We start from the raw sequence: 18,382 nt of genomic DNA, 5'->3' as shown, positions 1-18,382 counted from the left end.
CAGCAAGTTTTATTATTCCTTCTATGACCAAGAGCTAATCCCCACCGGGAGGGTTATCTTTACTTCGTGTGAAAATCGGATTGACTTCGTTAATATTCTAGAATCACTACTTAGGAATTAGGCATAGAATTGACATTCGGTCCCAAAATGATCGAGACTGCACAAAGTTGGATCACGATGCTCTAGGACAGTCTCGCTACGACTTCTGCGGTGTCGACTGACTCTCCAATTCGTCCAAATTGATGTGAAATCGAGGCGAGAGCTGAAATAATATACCAGAGATAAGGTATTATTGAAACTCCTTATGCTAGTGAAATGCGACCTAGAGATGTGGGCATGCGCTAGGGATCAATACTCGACGTCGTCTCCGAAAACGAGACGAAGTAGAGATGTAGTGACTTGGTAATATAAACTGTTAAAAAATGATTCTTGCATGAGCATGATTAACTCTCTCCCTGTTTCTCCACCTTTGTTTACCTACATAAAAATCACCGTAGTAATTTACATTAATTGCATTACCGTAAAATTTATTAAACCAATTAAAAAAAAACCTAAAAATCCTACTCACTAAAAGTTGTAATTCCAGTTGTGAACCTATCAGAGCCCTAAGGTTTGGACGATCCCTTACTCGACCTATCCTACCAAACCCACGTGAGTAAGGCAACTTGACTAAAACGTACGACTATACGGACGTTGGAATTCGGACTTTGGACTGTGGACCTCGGACTTAAGAAAATAAGTAACTGAAAACCAATAAACGTGTATAAAGAGCGTTTTACCAGTGGGCAAGCAAGCACGCCTCATTAGTGGGCGACTCTTATAGTAGTACCCAATGATGGTCGTTCGTAGGGGTACGGTTTTTTGGTGCATGGAGAGAGGTGTTGAAAACGCAAACTCCATGATTTTTTGGTGCATGGAGAGAGGTGTTGAAAACGCAAACCCCATGATTTTTTGGTGGGTGGAGAGGTGTTGAAAATGCAAACTCCACAACTTTCTGGTGCGTGGGGCAAGATGTTGCATACGCAAACCCCACGACTTCTTGATGTGTGGAGTAAGGTTTTGCAAACGCAAAACTCCACGACTTTTTGATGCGTGGAGTAAGGTTTTGCAAACGCAACCTCCACGACGTTGTGATGCGTGGAGTAAAGTTTTGCAAACACAAACTCCACGACTTTTTGATGCGTGGAGTAAGGTTTTGCAAACGCAACCTCCATAACTTTTTGATGCATGGAGTAGGGTTTTGCAAACGCAAACTCCATGATGTTGTGATGCGTGGAGTAAGGTTTTGCAAACACAAACTCCACGACTTTTTGGTGCGTAGAGTAAGGTTTTGCAAACGCAACCTCCACGACTTTTTGATACGTGAAGTAGGGTTTTGCAAATGCAAACTCCACGACTTTTTGATGCGTGGAGTAAGGTTTTGTCAACGTAAACTCCACGACTTTCTGATGCGTGGAGTAAGGTGTCGTAAACGCAACCTCCACGACTTTGAATTTGTATAGGCCTTGAACCCAAAACGAACTGAGTGCTTAATGGTTGATTTATCTGGCTTGATAAAAACACATCCTAATCCAGAGCCGGATTTGTTGTGTGAGCCATTCGTGTAAACAATCCATGAATCGGATGACGGGTCAGAATGTTTTGGCAGGGCTTCCTCGCCCCCAACTATAGCCGTTTCGCTATAGATACCGTTGTCTTGGTTGACTTCGGGGACAAAATCGTCGATAGGGAAATCTGCCATTAAGGATGCAAGTGCATGACCCTTTTCTGAAACGCGAGGTTCAAAATTGATGCTATAAGCACTTAAGTAGATGTTCCATTCTGTGAGTCTACTTGATTCCTGGGCACTTCGGAAAACTTTGCGTAGAGGATATTCCATGTATACTTTGATCAATCTTCCTTGGAAATACAGCTTGAGGCGTCTGGCAGCATGAACCAACGCTAGAGCAATTTTTTCAATTCTCGAATATCTGCTTTCCGCCCCCGCTAATGTTTTACTAATGAAGAAGATCGGACGACCGTCTTCTCCATCGATGAACAGGACTACATTTACTGCAGTATCTGTAGCGGCCAAGTAAGCTCCAACAGGTTGCCCTGTAGCTGGGCTGGCCAAGATTGGTGGCGAGACCAGGTAGTTCTTGATTGATTGAAAGACATTTTCACAATCATCATTCCACCTTGCTGAGTCTTTTAACGTCTGAAAGAAAGGATGACACCGGTCCGAATATTTAGAGATGAAACGATTTAGTGCTGCTAAGCGCCCTGTGAGCTATTGAATCTCCTTTTCTGTTTTTGGAGAGGGCATGGCTTGAATGGATTGGATTTGTTTTGGGTTAGCTTCGATGCCTCGATGAGTTATCAAATACCCTAGAAATTTTCCTGATATCAGTCCGAAAGCACATTTCAAAGGATTTAGCCGCATGTTGAATTCGTCAATTCTATCAAAAACTAATTGTAAGTCAGAGATGTGATCGCCACTATGCTTGGATTTTACAACCATGTCATCAATGTAAGCCTCCATTGTCTTGCCCAACATATCTCCGAATATGGTATTGATCATCCTCTGGTACGTAGCCCCTGCATTTTTTAAACTGAAAGGCATAACTTGGTAACAAAAAATCCCTTGGTCAGTGATGAATGCAATTGCTTCTTGGTCTTTAACAGCTAGCGGGATCTGGTGGTATCCTGAATACGCATCCATAAATGATAAGTGTGGGTAGCCAGACGTGGCATCTACCAATTTTGATATTCGTGGAAGAGGGTAGGGATGAATCGGGCAAACTTTGTTAAGGTTCGTGAAATCAATGCACACTCTCATTTTACCATCTTTCTTGGGCACTGCAACCACGTTAGACAACCACGGTGGATATGAAACAGGCCATATGAACTGAGTTGAGAGTAACCAATCAATTTCCTCTCTGACTTTGAGTTTTCTATCCGGGCCATGCGCCTAGGCTTCTGCCGAATTGGCTTGATGGTAGGATCCATGTCAAGTGTGTGGCATACAACTTTTGGGCTGATTCCTGGCATCTGCTCGACTGACCAAGCAAAGATCTTTTTGTTCTTTCTGAGGAGTGCTACCATTTCTTTTTGTTCATTTTCCGTCAGTTTTGCTGATATGAAAGTTGTTTCTCCGCCTAAATTCCCAATTTGAACTTCTAATAGGCGGTCGATAGTCGGCGGTCTTTCATTTTGTGAACTAGCAGTATAAATCTTTGTCGTGGATCGATTCTCGATTTAGACACCGCCGAATTCGAGAATTGTATTTCCCCGCATATCCGACTGACGATATTCCTCCAAGACTTTTTTGTGACAGCTGTGGGAAGCCATCTGGTCGCCGCGCACCTTACAAATTTTGTTAAGAGATGGGAATTTTACTGCCTGGTGAAAAGTAGAGACTACTGTGCCCATGCTGTGGAGCCAATCTCTTCCTAGGATTGCATTGTAAGGGGACTTGCAATTCATCAGGGGGAATTCAATGTCAATGAACTTGTCCATGAGCGTGACTGGTAGAGAGACTCTTCCTACTGGGGTTGTTGCGGTTCCATCAAACCTAATGATTGGAGTATTTTTTGCAATAATTAAATTTTCTGACAGTTGCATGTTCTTGTAGCAACCTGCAAAAATGATGCTGACAGAACTTCTAGTATCTATCATGATGCGCTGAACTCGCCATAATCCAATGAAAGCTGAGATGGCGACAGCATCATAATGAGGATGATGGACGCCAATTAGATTTCTATCACTAAAACATAGGGGATCATGCTCTGTGGTTTTTGAACGAAGTCCTTCAACAAAATCAATGTTATTGACGTGATAAAATTCCCGCAAGAAACCAAACTTGGCTCGTTGTTCACACTTTTGCCTTGTTCGTGAAACATCATTGATTTTGGCATGACCAGCTAGTATGACATTGTGGCTAGTCATTGCTACATTTTGCTTCACAGTTTTTGAAAGCACAAACTCGTCTAATTGTCCCTTGTCGACTAGCCTCTGTATTTTTCCCTTGAGGGATCTGCACTCTCCTGTTTCATGGCCGAAATCATTGTGGAAGTGACACTAAAGATTTTTGTCACGTGTAGACTTAGTGTTTTCAGGCAAGGGTAGCGGAGGAAAAAGTAAGTTGCGTCCCTTGATCTTTTCATATATCGTATCGTACTTGACATTTAATGGAGTGGAGCTTCATTTCCTCACGAACTGTGTTAACCTTGTTGTATTCTGACTTATGTTGTGGCCCTTCCAATATATTTTGCTTCTGTTTGCCTTTACCTTCGTTTGAGTATTTACTCCAAAAGTCTTTGTTTCTTGAGGCTTTTGATTTAACATCTTCCTTCACGTTAATGAACTGCTGCGTTCGTGCAAACAAATCAGATTTTGATTGTGGGGGGTCCCGTACAAGGGAGTTATAAATTCCGTTTTTATCAAAATTGACTCCTTCCTTAAATGCATGAATGATCATTATATCAGGAACATTGGTGACCTCTATTTGCACTTGGCGAAAACGAATTACGAACTTTGCCAATGCTTCATCCTTTTGCTGCTTGGTGTTGAGCAAGCTGTTGACATCTGATAAGAGCCCAAAACTGTAGTTTTAACCCTGTAACAGTCATACTTTTAGACCAATTATGTGAGTAATAATTAAGAGTTAACACTGATTACGTGTTTTTATGCATTTTAGGTTTCAAAGTCCATTATGTGCAGAAATGTGCCACTTTAGCGAGATAAAGGAGCAAAGGTCGGTTACTAAGGAGTTCTGTGATTAAAGGCCAAGATTCAAGAAGACAAAGCCTTTCTACAGCCCGGTCAAAAGCTGAAAAGTCGACGCGCGGCGTAAAAACAAGACACAAGTCGCCAGAAACTTCCGAAGGCCGTATCTTTGGACTCAGACCTCGGAATGGGGCCTACCTTATATCAAAACAACCGGCTCGGAAAGAGCTTTCCAATGGTCTAAGCCTTGATCCAATCAGAGGAGTAAAAGTGGACAAAAAGTCTGTTGAAGCCAACTACAGTTGAAGAGGCCCTTTTGGACTGAAAAAATTAGGTTTTGGGCCTGATTCTCTGGCCCAAAACATGGCTCCAAGCCCATGCACGATTTTTGGATCTGAAAGTATAAAAACCAAAGCTTAACTCTTTGTTAATGGTAGCTAGTTAGACCTAAAAATATATATATAATTCTAGATCTAGTTTCAGTAGAGTAATTAAGTTTAAGTTCCAATTTCAATTCTTGCTTTAGATTAAGTCTTGAATCATTGTTCTTGATTGATTAGATAAATAAAATAGTTATTTCTATCAATTTCGATTTTTGTCATTTCAATTTATAGATCTAATTTTAATTCTTGTTGATTATCATTTCATAGTTTAAGTAGATTGAAACATTGTTAGTTAAATTAGTTAAGTTAGAATTTTAATATGATGTGTAGTTATAATTCAATGGGAAATGATGGGTTGATGACTCAAGGCTAAAACCTCCATTAGAGGGGTTGATGAAGCCTTGATGAAAACTTAGTGGTATAGTGTAGAAGCATTGTAGAATCTATTCCACTTTAGAAGGTCGTGATTCGCCATGAGAATGGGTGGACGGCCTCACATGCTAGTTAGTATTTGGTAGAAATGCCATGAACACTAGGGATTAGAACTCGAAATTCTTGCCGTAAGAACGTGAGAATCGAGATACAAGAATCTATGCTAGGTTACTAAGTTGGATTCGAGGTGGATTCAATTCCCCTCTAATCCTTTATCTAGATTAAAAAACAATCATATTTCTATAGCATTCGTAGTTTAAATTCAACATAATCAATTTCATATTGTATCGTAGTATAACATCCTTCGTAAAGCTCTCATTAGACTTAAGACCGATTAATTAGACTATAAAACATTCCATGCTAGAGAACTAGGAGTGGAACGAATTTGTTAACCCACTCTATTTCGATAGAATTGAGAGTAGAAACTTTGATAAATATAGACACATAAATAGTTTTAGTTTACTTACATTTTGAGAGTTCATCGTTCATTTCGTAGGTAAACTATTCAATTTTATCGTTTATCAACATCCTTAGGACGTGTCCAATTATGCTTAAACCGATCTGTGAACTAGTTTGCTAATTCCTGAAATGACGCGATAGATTGAGCTGGCAAGCTGGAAAGCCAACGTAGAGCTTCTCCTTTTAACGTAGACGGAAAATGTTTGCACAGGAGGGGGTCATCTTTGTGCCATAGAATTAGCCTGCTTTTAAAATCCATAACATGATCATTCGGGTCTCCTCCGGCTTCGTTAAACGTAGGAAGGTCTGGTTGTTTGAATCCTTTCTGATGCTCTGCATTTTGTATCTTTAGGGAAAATCTCCCGACGACATCTTCATTCACTACAAGGTATTTCCATCGTGCTTCAGTGACACCCATATTGGTCATTGTTTTCTTGATGATGTCTTTGATTTGTTGTTCTGTGAATGGTGCACCTGTGGCTTCTAGATTTACGACTTGAGGAGTAACTTCACTACGTTGCATCTCACGGTGTTGTCACCCCCAGTTGTTGCTTGCTTCTATATTTGGCTGGTTCCTTAGGTTGCGAGACCTATGCCGATAAAACGGGCTAGGCTGTCGAACTGGGGAGCCATTTCTTTGGTGTTGCCATATTCTGGGCTGACCGTCGTTAACCTATCTGTATCGGTTTGCTGCATTCAAGCCATGTCTAAGGTCATGTTGCAATTTGTCTCTGAGGTCCTAATCTTGGCGTTCAGCATTGCATCTTATGGTGGATGTTGTCCACCTTTCTGATGCGCTATGATCAACATTCAATGATCTTGTCATGTTATGACCACTTCTACGCCTAGTGTTGTTGGTATTTCGAGATCTGGATCGTCTTCTTGAATGGGATGAATGTCTGCTTGACCTTGAGTGATGATGCTCAGGGACAGGCTCTAATGGACGAGATGTACCATAATTAAATTGTAGTCGGTTGGATACACTCCAGTTTTCACCGGATCTGGGAGCTCTTGCTGGTGTGGAAGATGCAGCATCAGCGTAATCCCTTTGTACTTGCTTCTCTTTGTCCAGTTGCTTCTGCAAGTAGTTGCTATGCTCTTTCTCTCTTCTGAACCTCTGACGCAGTACTTCTAACGGTACGTCTTCATCTCATATCTCCATATTTTCCGAATCTACTTCGTTTGCATTTGTAACATCTAGATCTTGAAGGTGAGTTACTGGAGCCTGAGATGGCAGACGTCTAGATTTGGGTTGTCATAGCACTTGGAGTTGAAAAGGCTGATCTTGCAGATCTGTTGCAGCAGGTTGTTCTATCACCTCCTGATTGATTAGTACTTCCGGATTTTCGTCTTGTTGTTGTTGTTGTGTTCTTGCATTCTTGTTCGCCTGAGACCTTGTAGTTTTTGCCATTATTGGTGCTTGGAAGAAGGAACGTGGACGAAGGTTCGTTGGTAATCCCCACAGACGGCGCCAATTATGTTTGGGTGAGAACTCACACAAACACACCAATGATCTTGTTGGAGAGGTTGATATAGAGTGAAAGAGACTGTACCACCAATGATTGCCTACGTATCCAAATTATTCTCTGGAATCAAGTCTAAAAAATGCACGTAGTTCTTTGTTTGAAATGATTGTCGGGTATTTATAGGAATCTTATTGCTTAAAATACCCTTTCCTTATTTGATGAGATATTTTCCTCTTTGTATGAAATCTTTCCCAAAGCTTCATATGGAAAAAATCCCTTGACATATCTCTGGACCTGCTATATATAACTTGGGTGCCATATTAGTGGCCAGTGTCATTGCTCTAATAGAGGGCATGCCCGAATGCCACACTAGTAGGCAAGCGGGACTGCCACAGTAGCGGGCAAGCAAGCCCGCCTCACTAGTAGGCAAGCGATGCCACAGTAGCGGGCAAGCAAGCACGCCTCATTAGTGGGCGGCTCTTATAGTAGTACCCAATGATGGTCGTTCGTAGGGGTATGAGTACACTAGTACATACAATAGACAAGATGATATCAGGTGAATTGCCAGACAAAGCCAGTGAACCTCTACTGTATGATATTGTAGTCCAAACAATGATTCATGGTCCATGTCGTGAGAAGAAAAAGGGTTCTCCATGTATGGACACTAAGAAGAAGAAATGTACAAGGAAATTTCCAAAGGATTTTTGCAGTGAAACGACATTTGATGAGAAAGGTTTTGCAGTTTATCGAAGGCGAGATAATAAAAGAACTGCAATGGTGGGCCATCAAAATCCGGTTGAAATTGATAATCAGTGGGTTGTTCCTTACAACCCTGAACTTACCAAAGAATTTCAGTGTCACATCAATGTTGAACATTGTAACCGTTCACGAATGATTAAGTACTTATTCAAGTACATTTCAAAAGGGCAAGATCGAGCTACAGGTATTGTTGAAGAAAATAATGTCTATGACAAAGATAATCATAAGCAGGTCGTACATCAAGTTGATGAGATTAAGCACTATCTAGACTTCAGATATGTATCTGCATCAGAAGCAAGTTGGAGGATTTATGAATTTGACATCCAGTACAGAGATCCTTCTGTTGAAAGAATGAGTTTCCATCTTGAAAATCAGTAGAATATTGTTTTTCGTGCAAATGGGGATCCAGCTGAAATTGTTGCAAGTGAAAAAAGACAAAAAACTATGTTCACTAAGTGGATGCGTATTAATGAAAAAGACCCGAGTGGAAGACATCTTACATATGTTGACTTCCCTTTACAATTTGTGTGGGACAGAAATGCAAAGGTCTCAATACATTACAATTTCCAAACAAAAATTTATATTTGAAATTACATATAAAATTTATATTTATTCATAACATACATGTTTGTTAATTTTTTCAGGAATGGAAAAAAAGAAGCCAAGGATTGAAGATTGGAAGAATATTCTATGCTCAGCCAACACAAGGGGAAAGATACTATATGCGTATGCTTCTAAACATTGTAAAGGGAGCTAGAAATTTTGAAGAAATCAGAACTGTTAATGGTACTCTCTATGATGATTACAAGTCAGCTTGCCGTGCGCTTGGTCTTTTACAAGATGACAATGAATGGCATCTTGCCATTAAAGAAGCACCTGAATGGTCTTCCAGTCCGTTATTACACCAGTTATTTGTAACACTCTTAGTGTTTTATGAGTTATCCAATGCTATTGATATGTGGAACTGCCATTGGGAGTTACTATCTGATGATATCTTAAGGGATAATCCAAATTTATCTAAATCGGAACTGGAAAGGAAAACACTTCTTGAAGTTGAAATTCTAATGAACGAGAATGGGTAGATTCTAAAAGATTATAAGTTTGATATCCCAGAACCAGATGAAGCTGAGAACAGAATGATACAAGAGGAACTAAATTATAATTGCAATTTACTTTCCTCATAGTACTTACAGCTTCATGGTGGATTGAATGTCGAACAAAAAACTGTTTTTGATGCTGTCATTAGCGCTGTTGAAAGTAATGATGGAAGTCACTTCTTTGTATATGGAAGTGGAGGAACAGGAAAAATTTATCTATGGAATACAATAATTGCAAAGTTGCGCTCTGAAAGAAAAATAGTTCTACCTGTAGCATCATCAGGCATAGCATCTCTTTTATTACCAGGTGGTCGAACTGCCCACTCGAGGTTCAAAATTCCCATTCGATCAGATGAATCTACAACTTGCAATGTTACACTAAAGATGCACTTGGCAAAACTCATTTAGAAAACAAATTTGGTCATATGGGACGAAGCACCAATGAGTAAGAAAAATGAAATTGAGTCTGTTGACAAGACATTTAGAGACATAATGTCTGTGATTGATAAAAGCTTGAAAGATAAACCATTTGGTGGGAAAACAGTTGTTTTGGGAGGTGACTTCAGGCAGACGCTTCCAGTTATAGAAAAAGGCTCAAAAGAAGCTATTGTATAAGCAGATCCTACTTATGGCGTCACTTCAAGGTTTTTTGTCTTTCCATAAACATGCGTTTGAGTAGAATAGATTCTACATCACCAAGTACCCAATCCGATGTAGAATTTAACAATTGGATATTAGCTATTGGTGAAGGAAAACTGCCCAGTCAATCATTATGCGAAGGGGAAGAACCATCATGGATTGAAATACCTGAAGATCTAATTATTCGTTCAGAAGGAGATGGGATAGAAGAGATTGTAAATACTGTTTATACGGAACTTTCAAGGAACTATAAAGATAGAATACTTGAGAAGTCGATGCATTCTGACACCTACGAATGCTTCTACAGATGAGTTAAACAAATACGTTCTCTCATTAATTCCAGGTGAAATATATGAATACTTGAGTGCAGACACATTAAGTGCGGCATTTGATAAAATCGCATATCAAGACATTTTGTATCCTACAGAGTTCCTTAACACTCTTCAAATATCAGGGATTCCAAATCATCAAATTCAACTAAAAGAGGGAGCTCCTATCATGTTTATTAGAAACATAAACCAGAGTAAGGGACTTTGCAATGGCACTCGGATGAAAGTGACAAAAATAACAGATTATGTCCTAAAAGCATAAATCATTACTGGAGTACGAAGTGGAGATGAACACACCATTCCTCGGATTGTGATGAAGTCAGAAAATAAAAATTGGCCTTTTTTCTTACGCCGAACGCAGTATCCAATAAAGCTTTGTTATTGTATGACAATAAACAAAAGCCAAGGCCAAACTCTAAGCAGCGTTGGAGTATATCTCAAAAATTCAGTATTCTCGCATAGGCAGTTATATGTTGCAGTGTCACGTGTGACTTCACGCTCTGGCTTGAAGATTTTATTAAACGACAGAGAAGACAAATTGCACCAGCATACCAAAAATATTGTCTTCCAAGAAGTCTTCAACAATCTTCCTTGACATTCTCTACTCATCATTGTCCTTGTAAGTTTTTTTTTATTTACCTTTCTTTATTATGTTGTTACTGTTTCTCATTTGTTGCATATTATTTTTTGGAAACTCCTTTCACCAGTTGTAGCTGTTCACACTTTCTCCGTTGATTCCTCTCCTCTCAACTTCTCGACAATAGCTATGGTTTCTGACACTCCAGATTTTCAATTGATGTGGATAGGTAGGTTTCCCTAATTCCCTTAATCAAACCACCAGTAATCTATAGTTATAATAGTGTCCTTTTTATTATTCCTGTCTCATTTTCAATTATCTGCTTTATTTAAATTTTTGTATCGAGTCATTTCGAATGTTACTATGACACATTTCTTTAATATACTTTTACACCTTTGTTGGTAAACTAATATTATTTCATCTTTATTGAACAATATTCTTTCTTCTAATATATATATTCACTTCCAAGTAAAAATTAGGCCACCTCATTTGAGGCAATCAGGTGTTTGTTTTGACTTTATTTCCTATCTCTCTACAGTAAAATACGAAGGTGGAAGCAGTACATCAACTACAATGCAGGAGACGGAGAAGGAATTGCTGCTGTTGTTAGTTGCGGTGGTGGAGAAAGTAGAAGAAGATATAGCGGAGTAAGACAAATCCCTTGGGAAAAATGGGTAGCAGAAATAACAATGCCTGAGTTTCGATATAACTAGAGACTATATTCAGTATTCCCAGTTTCAGCAATCGATTCGAAATATCATATGAGATGAGATAAGAAAGTGTCATGATTATACCTCTTTCGGTGGGAGGAGTGTTTTCATACGAGTACTGAACCATATATACATTTAACCGTAGGAACATCATATGGTGGAGAATGTTGCCGTGGTAGATGGTGGTGCTTTCTGAGTGGCACTTTCTGTGTTGCTATCTGTTCTTCTGTTTCTTGGTTTGATCTGTATTTTCTGTTTGGGGTTCTCTTAGATGGGAGTGGGGTGTTCTGTAGTTTGGTCTTTAGACTATTAGCTTCTAGCTAATTGATGTATCTGTTTGCATCATATCAATAGATTAGAAAAAATTGGATATTATTAATTTATTAAGTTTTATTGGTCAAAAAGATATATATATATATCATTTATGTTTTATTTTCTCCTCATTATGTTGACAATTGCTAAACTCCATATCCTACTTACAGCAACTACCCAAAAGTCCAGAACATACAAGAAGCTTACCGCATTCAACTTACAGACCACACTCACCCCCACAGTACGATAGCCCTTCTACTTACAGTTCATATAACAAGTACTTGCTGTCAAACCAGAAATACACTTTTACAGTTTTACCACATTGTACTTATAGTCGCCATATAACAAGTACAAGATGCTTGCAGCATTTTCCTGACGCTTGAACCAAAAATAGGATCAACGCAAGAATGAGGAACCCATTGACGTGTCAACAAAAAAGCTAGAGTTGTCTGATTGTATCTTACATCTTCCTCCTGTCACCACTATGGTGAGTCCAAATATATTCCGCTAAACCATAAGTGGAACACTATATACGCCCATTTGTCGAACCAGATGTAATTAATCACGCTGCCAGGCAAAATTACTATCATTTTTTGTGGCATTTCTTGACGCCCAGGAATTGTTCTTTGCCAACCATGTTCCTTCAGGAACACCCATACCTCTTCCGAGGCCTTGATTGGCTCCTACACCAGCCCATCCCCGTGCTGATGGTGAAGTGACCTTTGGTGCGTGTACTATCATATTAGACTCAGGAGTTACTCAGGAGTTTGATCTTTCCATAACACTATATGCTCCTTGCCTCTGACTGGGACATTCTTTGTACTGGCAAAAGGTGAACCAGATAAGGCCTGCATCTGCCCGGAATCAGAAATCATGTTCCATGATGATCCCATATATTTCACATGTGCCAAAGACAGGTTAACTCGCCTACAAGAATCAGAATTTCGATTCCATGATGATTGGATATCATCCATCTCTCCACCTCTGCCCCACTTTCCTATTTCAAATGAGGAGCTATATGATGTTGTAGGTCTCATATTGTTTGTTGCTCCATTTCCTCTGCCATATCCACTTGCTGCAGGAGAACCATGTAGAGACTGAATCCTCCTACGCAAGTCGGGAGTTCTGTTCCATTGTGATTCCAGAGTCTTTCCTCTACCTCTCCCCCACTTACCAATTTCCAATACATTATTCGCTACTCCAATTCCTCTATGAGAGCTGTTGTGAGTAGAGTGAATTGCTTCTATATTTCCTCTTCCCCTGCCTCTCCAAGCAACACCTGTATCTTTCTTGATTTTGCTTAACCGCTGATAGCAGTGAAGAAGTCCCGAAAGCCTATCTTTGCCTTGGTGTCGTGCGATGGTGGAATGTTACAAAAACTCAAATATTCAGAGGAAACTCACTGAATACAATCGTATTAAAAATCTTTACTGGCTATCTCTATGTTCACCAAAGAACTGGAAGAGATGAGGCAAAAGGTTAAGTTGAATTAGTTAATGGATCTTACGTTTGGTCCCTTTTACATTTTAGGCTTGAAAGAAAAAAAAATGTTGTCTTATCTGATTTGCAGAAATATTTCTGCAGTAACCTTGGGATCAAGAAAATGAGAAGAATGCATCCATGCTGCTTAAAAGAATGAGAAATGCTGCCAATTGAAACCCATTCCTCCACCACCAGAAGGCGAGGTCAAGCTTGCTAGGGAGGGAGAGGGGTATGTTTCCCTTGCTTTGATCCATTAACCCTATGTCAACGTCTCTTTGAATTCATTTCTAAATTAACCTTTGTTGTTTTTTGGATAACAACATTGCAGGATCATAATAAAACATTACATAACCTTACCAATTTGAAGAAGCAGGATTCATGTGAACTTGGCAAACTGCAAATGCTCATTGGATGACCTTTAAATTAAAACGAAGAGGGAGTTACTTATATAGATTGAGATCTGACAGGTATTTAGTGATTACGATTGCTCTTTCTTCAAGATATTTAGAAGTTAGAATTGCTAATTTTTAAGTTTGAGTAGAATTATCATGGGAGTGATAGTCTAGGCTGTTCAAATACGGTACCAAGGGGGACCACCTCAGCGCGACAGAGATAGCAGTTTTTTAGTAAAAAAGTTGTAGGCTATTTTTAAAGGCGTGTGACCAAGGCGGTGCCAATGCGGCCCAAGACACAACTTAGGAAACCTAGAGCCTTGGCTCACTCCTAGCAAGAAAACTGATATTTCTCCTGTTGTGTGAACCAGGAATAACTTGAGATCCTGGGAAAAATGCAATTCCAAAAGGTTGCAAAGGCCTAGAAGCTTGGTTAAGAATTTGATGAGGCTATTTTTTATGGTGGTGGGGTTGTGTTATTTAAGCAATGTTTAGGAGATGAATGTAAGTTGGTAATACTAATTTCACTGTTTGGCCTCCGGAGTTCAGGGTGGACCTAATAGTTATTCTTTCCTGTTATTGTACTTTTGATTTTTAGTAGTTTATGTGAGATGTAATTTATGTGTTTTCTCTAACAACATTCTTGCTACTTGAGTAGTTGTCAACTCAACTGCGTTAAGATAGGATTGAGTTCGACCTGGTGACTGATGAAGTCAACTATGCTCCAATGACTGACAATCCCACATGACTTGATGCATAAGCAGGACATATACCTCACATAAGCACTTCCAAAGTTTATGGAAAAGTGATTAAGTTATCCATTTTGCTTCTTTATGGTAGTCCCTTTTTAATGTCCACCTTTTTTTTTTAGTTCCCACTTTTGATTTTTGTTTAAACTATTCTAATATATTGTATGACTTTTCAGTCTTTAATCACCACAGGACCAATTTCATTTACAAAATCTTCTCTATTCACATACTCTACTCTGAAGAAAATTTCATTTTTTTGGGATTTAGTAATATGTAATTTATTTTAATCAATTTCTTTAAGTTGGCCCACTTTAAATTCATTCTTAAAGATATATGTCTGCATAAATATTAAGCATCAATACGACTATCACAGGTACAAATGCTATAGAAATATAAAGTTTATCTCAACTTACATACCTTTCTATGAATACATACCTTTGTGTAGGCTATATCCTGCTTTTCACATCAGTGTTAAGAAACAACCTTATCTTGCTTCATTGGTGGTTCAGATTCTTATGTTGAGTAGTTATTACCCTACATAACAAAGATAGTTACAAATATGATACAAATGACACATCAAACAATGGAATTTAGAAACACTTTTGGTCACCAAATGAAAAAGTTCTAGATGGAGAGTTCAAGATTGCAGATTAAGAAGCATTGCAGGATCAGAAAAATAAAAATGGATTCTTCATAGAATTTTGATTTGACTTGCCAAAAACATAACAAGAACATGACCGACTTTAAGCTTATAAAGAAGACCAGCCTGTGCTTATACAGACAAAGATCTAGACAAAAGAAGACCAGGAAGTAAAGCAGAAAGTAAAGGTAAAAAAAATTCGGAGTTTACCACCACACTAGCTAAAATAGGCCGAGAGAACCCAACACCAAGCATCTCAGTTATTTGATGCTCAGTAGCTCTTTTATCAGTAAAGCACCACACCAGAACTGCAATTCCAACCCCGCACTCGACCATGAGCTGAGAAAAAGAAGTCACCGTTCAATTTTAGCTACAATACAAGCCTCAAGAAATTATAGGAAAGTAAAGCATCAAACCTATGTTACTCACCGAAAGAAGACTAAATGCCATTAGAGACACAAATGTGATGTAATTTTTCCTCCCAACGCAATTATTCAGCCACTGCACAAATACAGGGATTTTGCATTTTTCATCAAATTCCAACAAGAAAATGATATACATCGGATAGGTGGTAGAGAGAGGCAAACATAAGAGGTTTTGCCAAATAATAGTCTGATAATTGTATACCATCTCTTAAACACTGAATACCAGAGCATGGACCAGATAAAGAGAGTCAAACTCCACCCCACCACCTCGCTTAACTTAACTGCTTGAGCACCTTGATAATTTCCACCAAGTTAATTTTTCTTTTTTTTTGTGGTAAATATCCAAGTGCATTATCTCAACATTTTAACATTGTTCACTTTAGAGATTACTTCCTGTATCTTATTAACCAGTCAGAGTCAACTTAATGCCATACATAATTTGTGTCGGTGTGAGTGTGTGTGTAACCATCTTATTCATTGATTTTGACTAAGGAGATCTTAATTTGAGCTGTAGCATTGGTTTTCACCCTACAGGGAGCAAGTTCTAGTAATTAAGGTGATTACATACCCGACAATGATGATAAAATCCATCAACACATTTGTCACAACTTCTGCAATGTTTGCTGAACTTGCGCACCTACAAAAATAACGAAGTTACTACCATGTATAAATATTGATTATGGTGTCTACAACCCAGAACCGGCAATCTCCAAAATTGACCAACTCTTACGATAAGTTTATAAAGATCAAACACACTGATCAATGGTAAGTATCCTCACCAAATTAGCTTTTGACTCATTTTCAGAGGTCCCCAACTAAGGCAATGAAAGGATTCAAGAAAACGAGTCACGTGACCCCCTCAACTTATAGTGGTGAAGGTAAATTAGTTTTTCTCATATCCCTATCCCCCTTCCCCATGTATAAGCTCAAACCTGAAGACCTTCAAGAACAGCTCCCTAAACTCTTGCCAGTGGAGCCATGGCTAAAACATTTACTTTGAAGTTGCTTTAATCATGAAGAAACGTGGTTAAAATGTTATGAGCCACAGATTGTTTTGTTAACCGTATTTAGTAAATAATCTCCATAGAAATAAGAAGTACAAAAGATGGCAAACAAGGTTATCATGGGAAACGGATCTCAAGATCACCTATCCCCTAGCTTTTGAACCCGTTATCCCTCACAGGCTAACATTATCAGAAACTTAGATATATAAGGAAGCTATCATGGACCACCACATTGTGTGTGTTTCGGTATTGAGGAGGTTGAACTGTAATAAACTTACGGCAGAAAAACTGAAAGATGCTTTGCACAGTTATTTTTTCTCTTATTTTTTTTATCCATAAAAAGAAATGAATTGATATATGTCTAAAAACAGTGCATCAACACCTAAGGAATTAGTCAGGAATTAGTAACTAGGACCGGACCGCATTACCACGCACACTTTTATACGTAAGAACGACCCCCACCCACAAACCGAGAAAGCAAAGAAAGGAACAACAAGCAAAAGATAGATAGCTTCAAACATTTTCCTATTTTTTAGGAATTGATACATACTAATAATAACAAAAAGCACTGTTACATTGGAGCGGCGGAAATGTGAAACCAACTACAATTCTCACTATCCACTGCACAAACAAGTAGCACTAAACTAAGTATGCACAGAACCTCACATTTGGTGATCCATGTGGGGATTTACATAAAAACACAAAAAACTACTTCACTGCCTTGGAGATTGACTGCATGAATGCTTTGCCACCTGATCCACAATTAAATTGGCATCCCTCCATGTTGCAGTTAAGCTGCAGTTCTTTAGTCCTTCTGTGCATCTATGCCATCTTTGCCTTCGTTCACCTTGGCACATTTGAACCACCAAATTCATGAAATGATGCAGTAAAATCCAATCCCACACATAACTTCTTCCAATTTGTATGCAGAGTATACTCCACACTTTCTGATATAGCTAGACATTCAACTATGAAGTTAGTCCCATGACCTACATGTCTGCACACAATAGCTCGGAACTCAATCATGAAAAACAGCTGAAAAATTCTTCTAATATGCCCAAAACCCAGCTGCCGACACCGCAACTAGAACCTAATCCAATATCCAGAGTGAGATTAGTACAAAATGAAATATGAATTCTTCTTTTCGTTCTATGAAGATCAGGATGACAGCTTTTAATAGTTAGAGTTTGAAGAGTAGTCAGATGACGCAGTCCGTCTAGCAGGATTCTCAAACTCTTACAGGAGGAAATCTTCATATAAGAAACTTTTCTGAGACTCCTCATCCAGTCAGGTATAGACTCAAGGCAGCAGCCATTTCCATAGCAGCAGATACAACTAAATGGGTAAAAGGAACAGCGGAGGTTGTTGACACATAGAGAGGACGAAGCTCTTCAGTTGTGAGCGCAAAGAAACACACTCTTCGCATGCAGCCCGTACCATCCTTGCAGAGGCATGTCATATACTGTGCAGGGTGAAGCCAACACTCAAAAACTCCATGAGCATATTCACATAAATCACCCCTCCTGCATGCTCCCTTCCATAACTCTGGCAAGGAACACAACTGTAGTGAAACTTCCTTGGGTATCTTCTTCTAGCATTTGGTCATGAGAGTATGCCCTTGAACAAGGTCTTCAAGAAAAACTTAATGACTAAACCATGTGATGGCTCTGCCTTGGGTTTATTTATCATTCTTTACAAAAGAATTACGCCTATCAGTTTTCAAAGGTCACACAAAAGTATGTTGTAGAGTTTTATCTGAAGTCATCTAATTTTGATCAGGGTTATCCAATTGGAAGTCAGTCTAGAGCAAACTTTGAGGA

The 18,382-nt window shown here is 39.0% G+C and overlaps 1 long non-coding RNA gene across 1 annotated transcript in view; it reads right to left on the bottom strand.

Annotated features, from left to right (window-relative positions):
• LOC147517832 (uncharacterized) overlaps positions 1–15,473 on the bottom strand; it is a 41,292-nt gene extending 25,819 nt beyond the window's left edge. The window contains exons 1-2 of the long non-coding RNA XR_015213950.1: positions 15,344–15,473; positions 14,929–15,027 (exon numbers count right to left, since the gene is read on the bottom strand). This is a non-coding gene — a long non-coding RNA (uncharacterized LOC147517832). The remainder of the gene's footprint in view (positions 1–14,928; positions 15,028–15,343) is intronic.
• Positions 15,474–18,382: the final 2,909 nt, after the last annotated feature.

Source organism: Coptis chinensis, chromosome 2 (assembly GCF_015680905.1).
Source record: "Coptis chinensis isolate HL-2020 chromosome 2, ASM1568090v1, whole genome shotgun sequence".
Classification (NCBI taxonomy): Eukaryota; Viridiplantae; Streptophyta; class Magnoliopsida; order Ranunculales; family Ranunculaceae; genus Coptis; species Coptis chinensis.
This window is presented reverse-complemented; position numbering and strand designations above follow the sequence as displayed.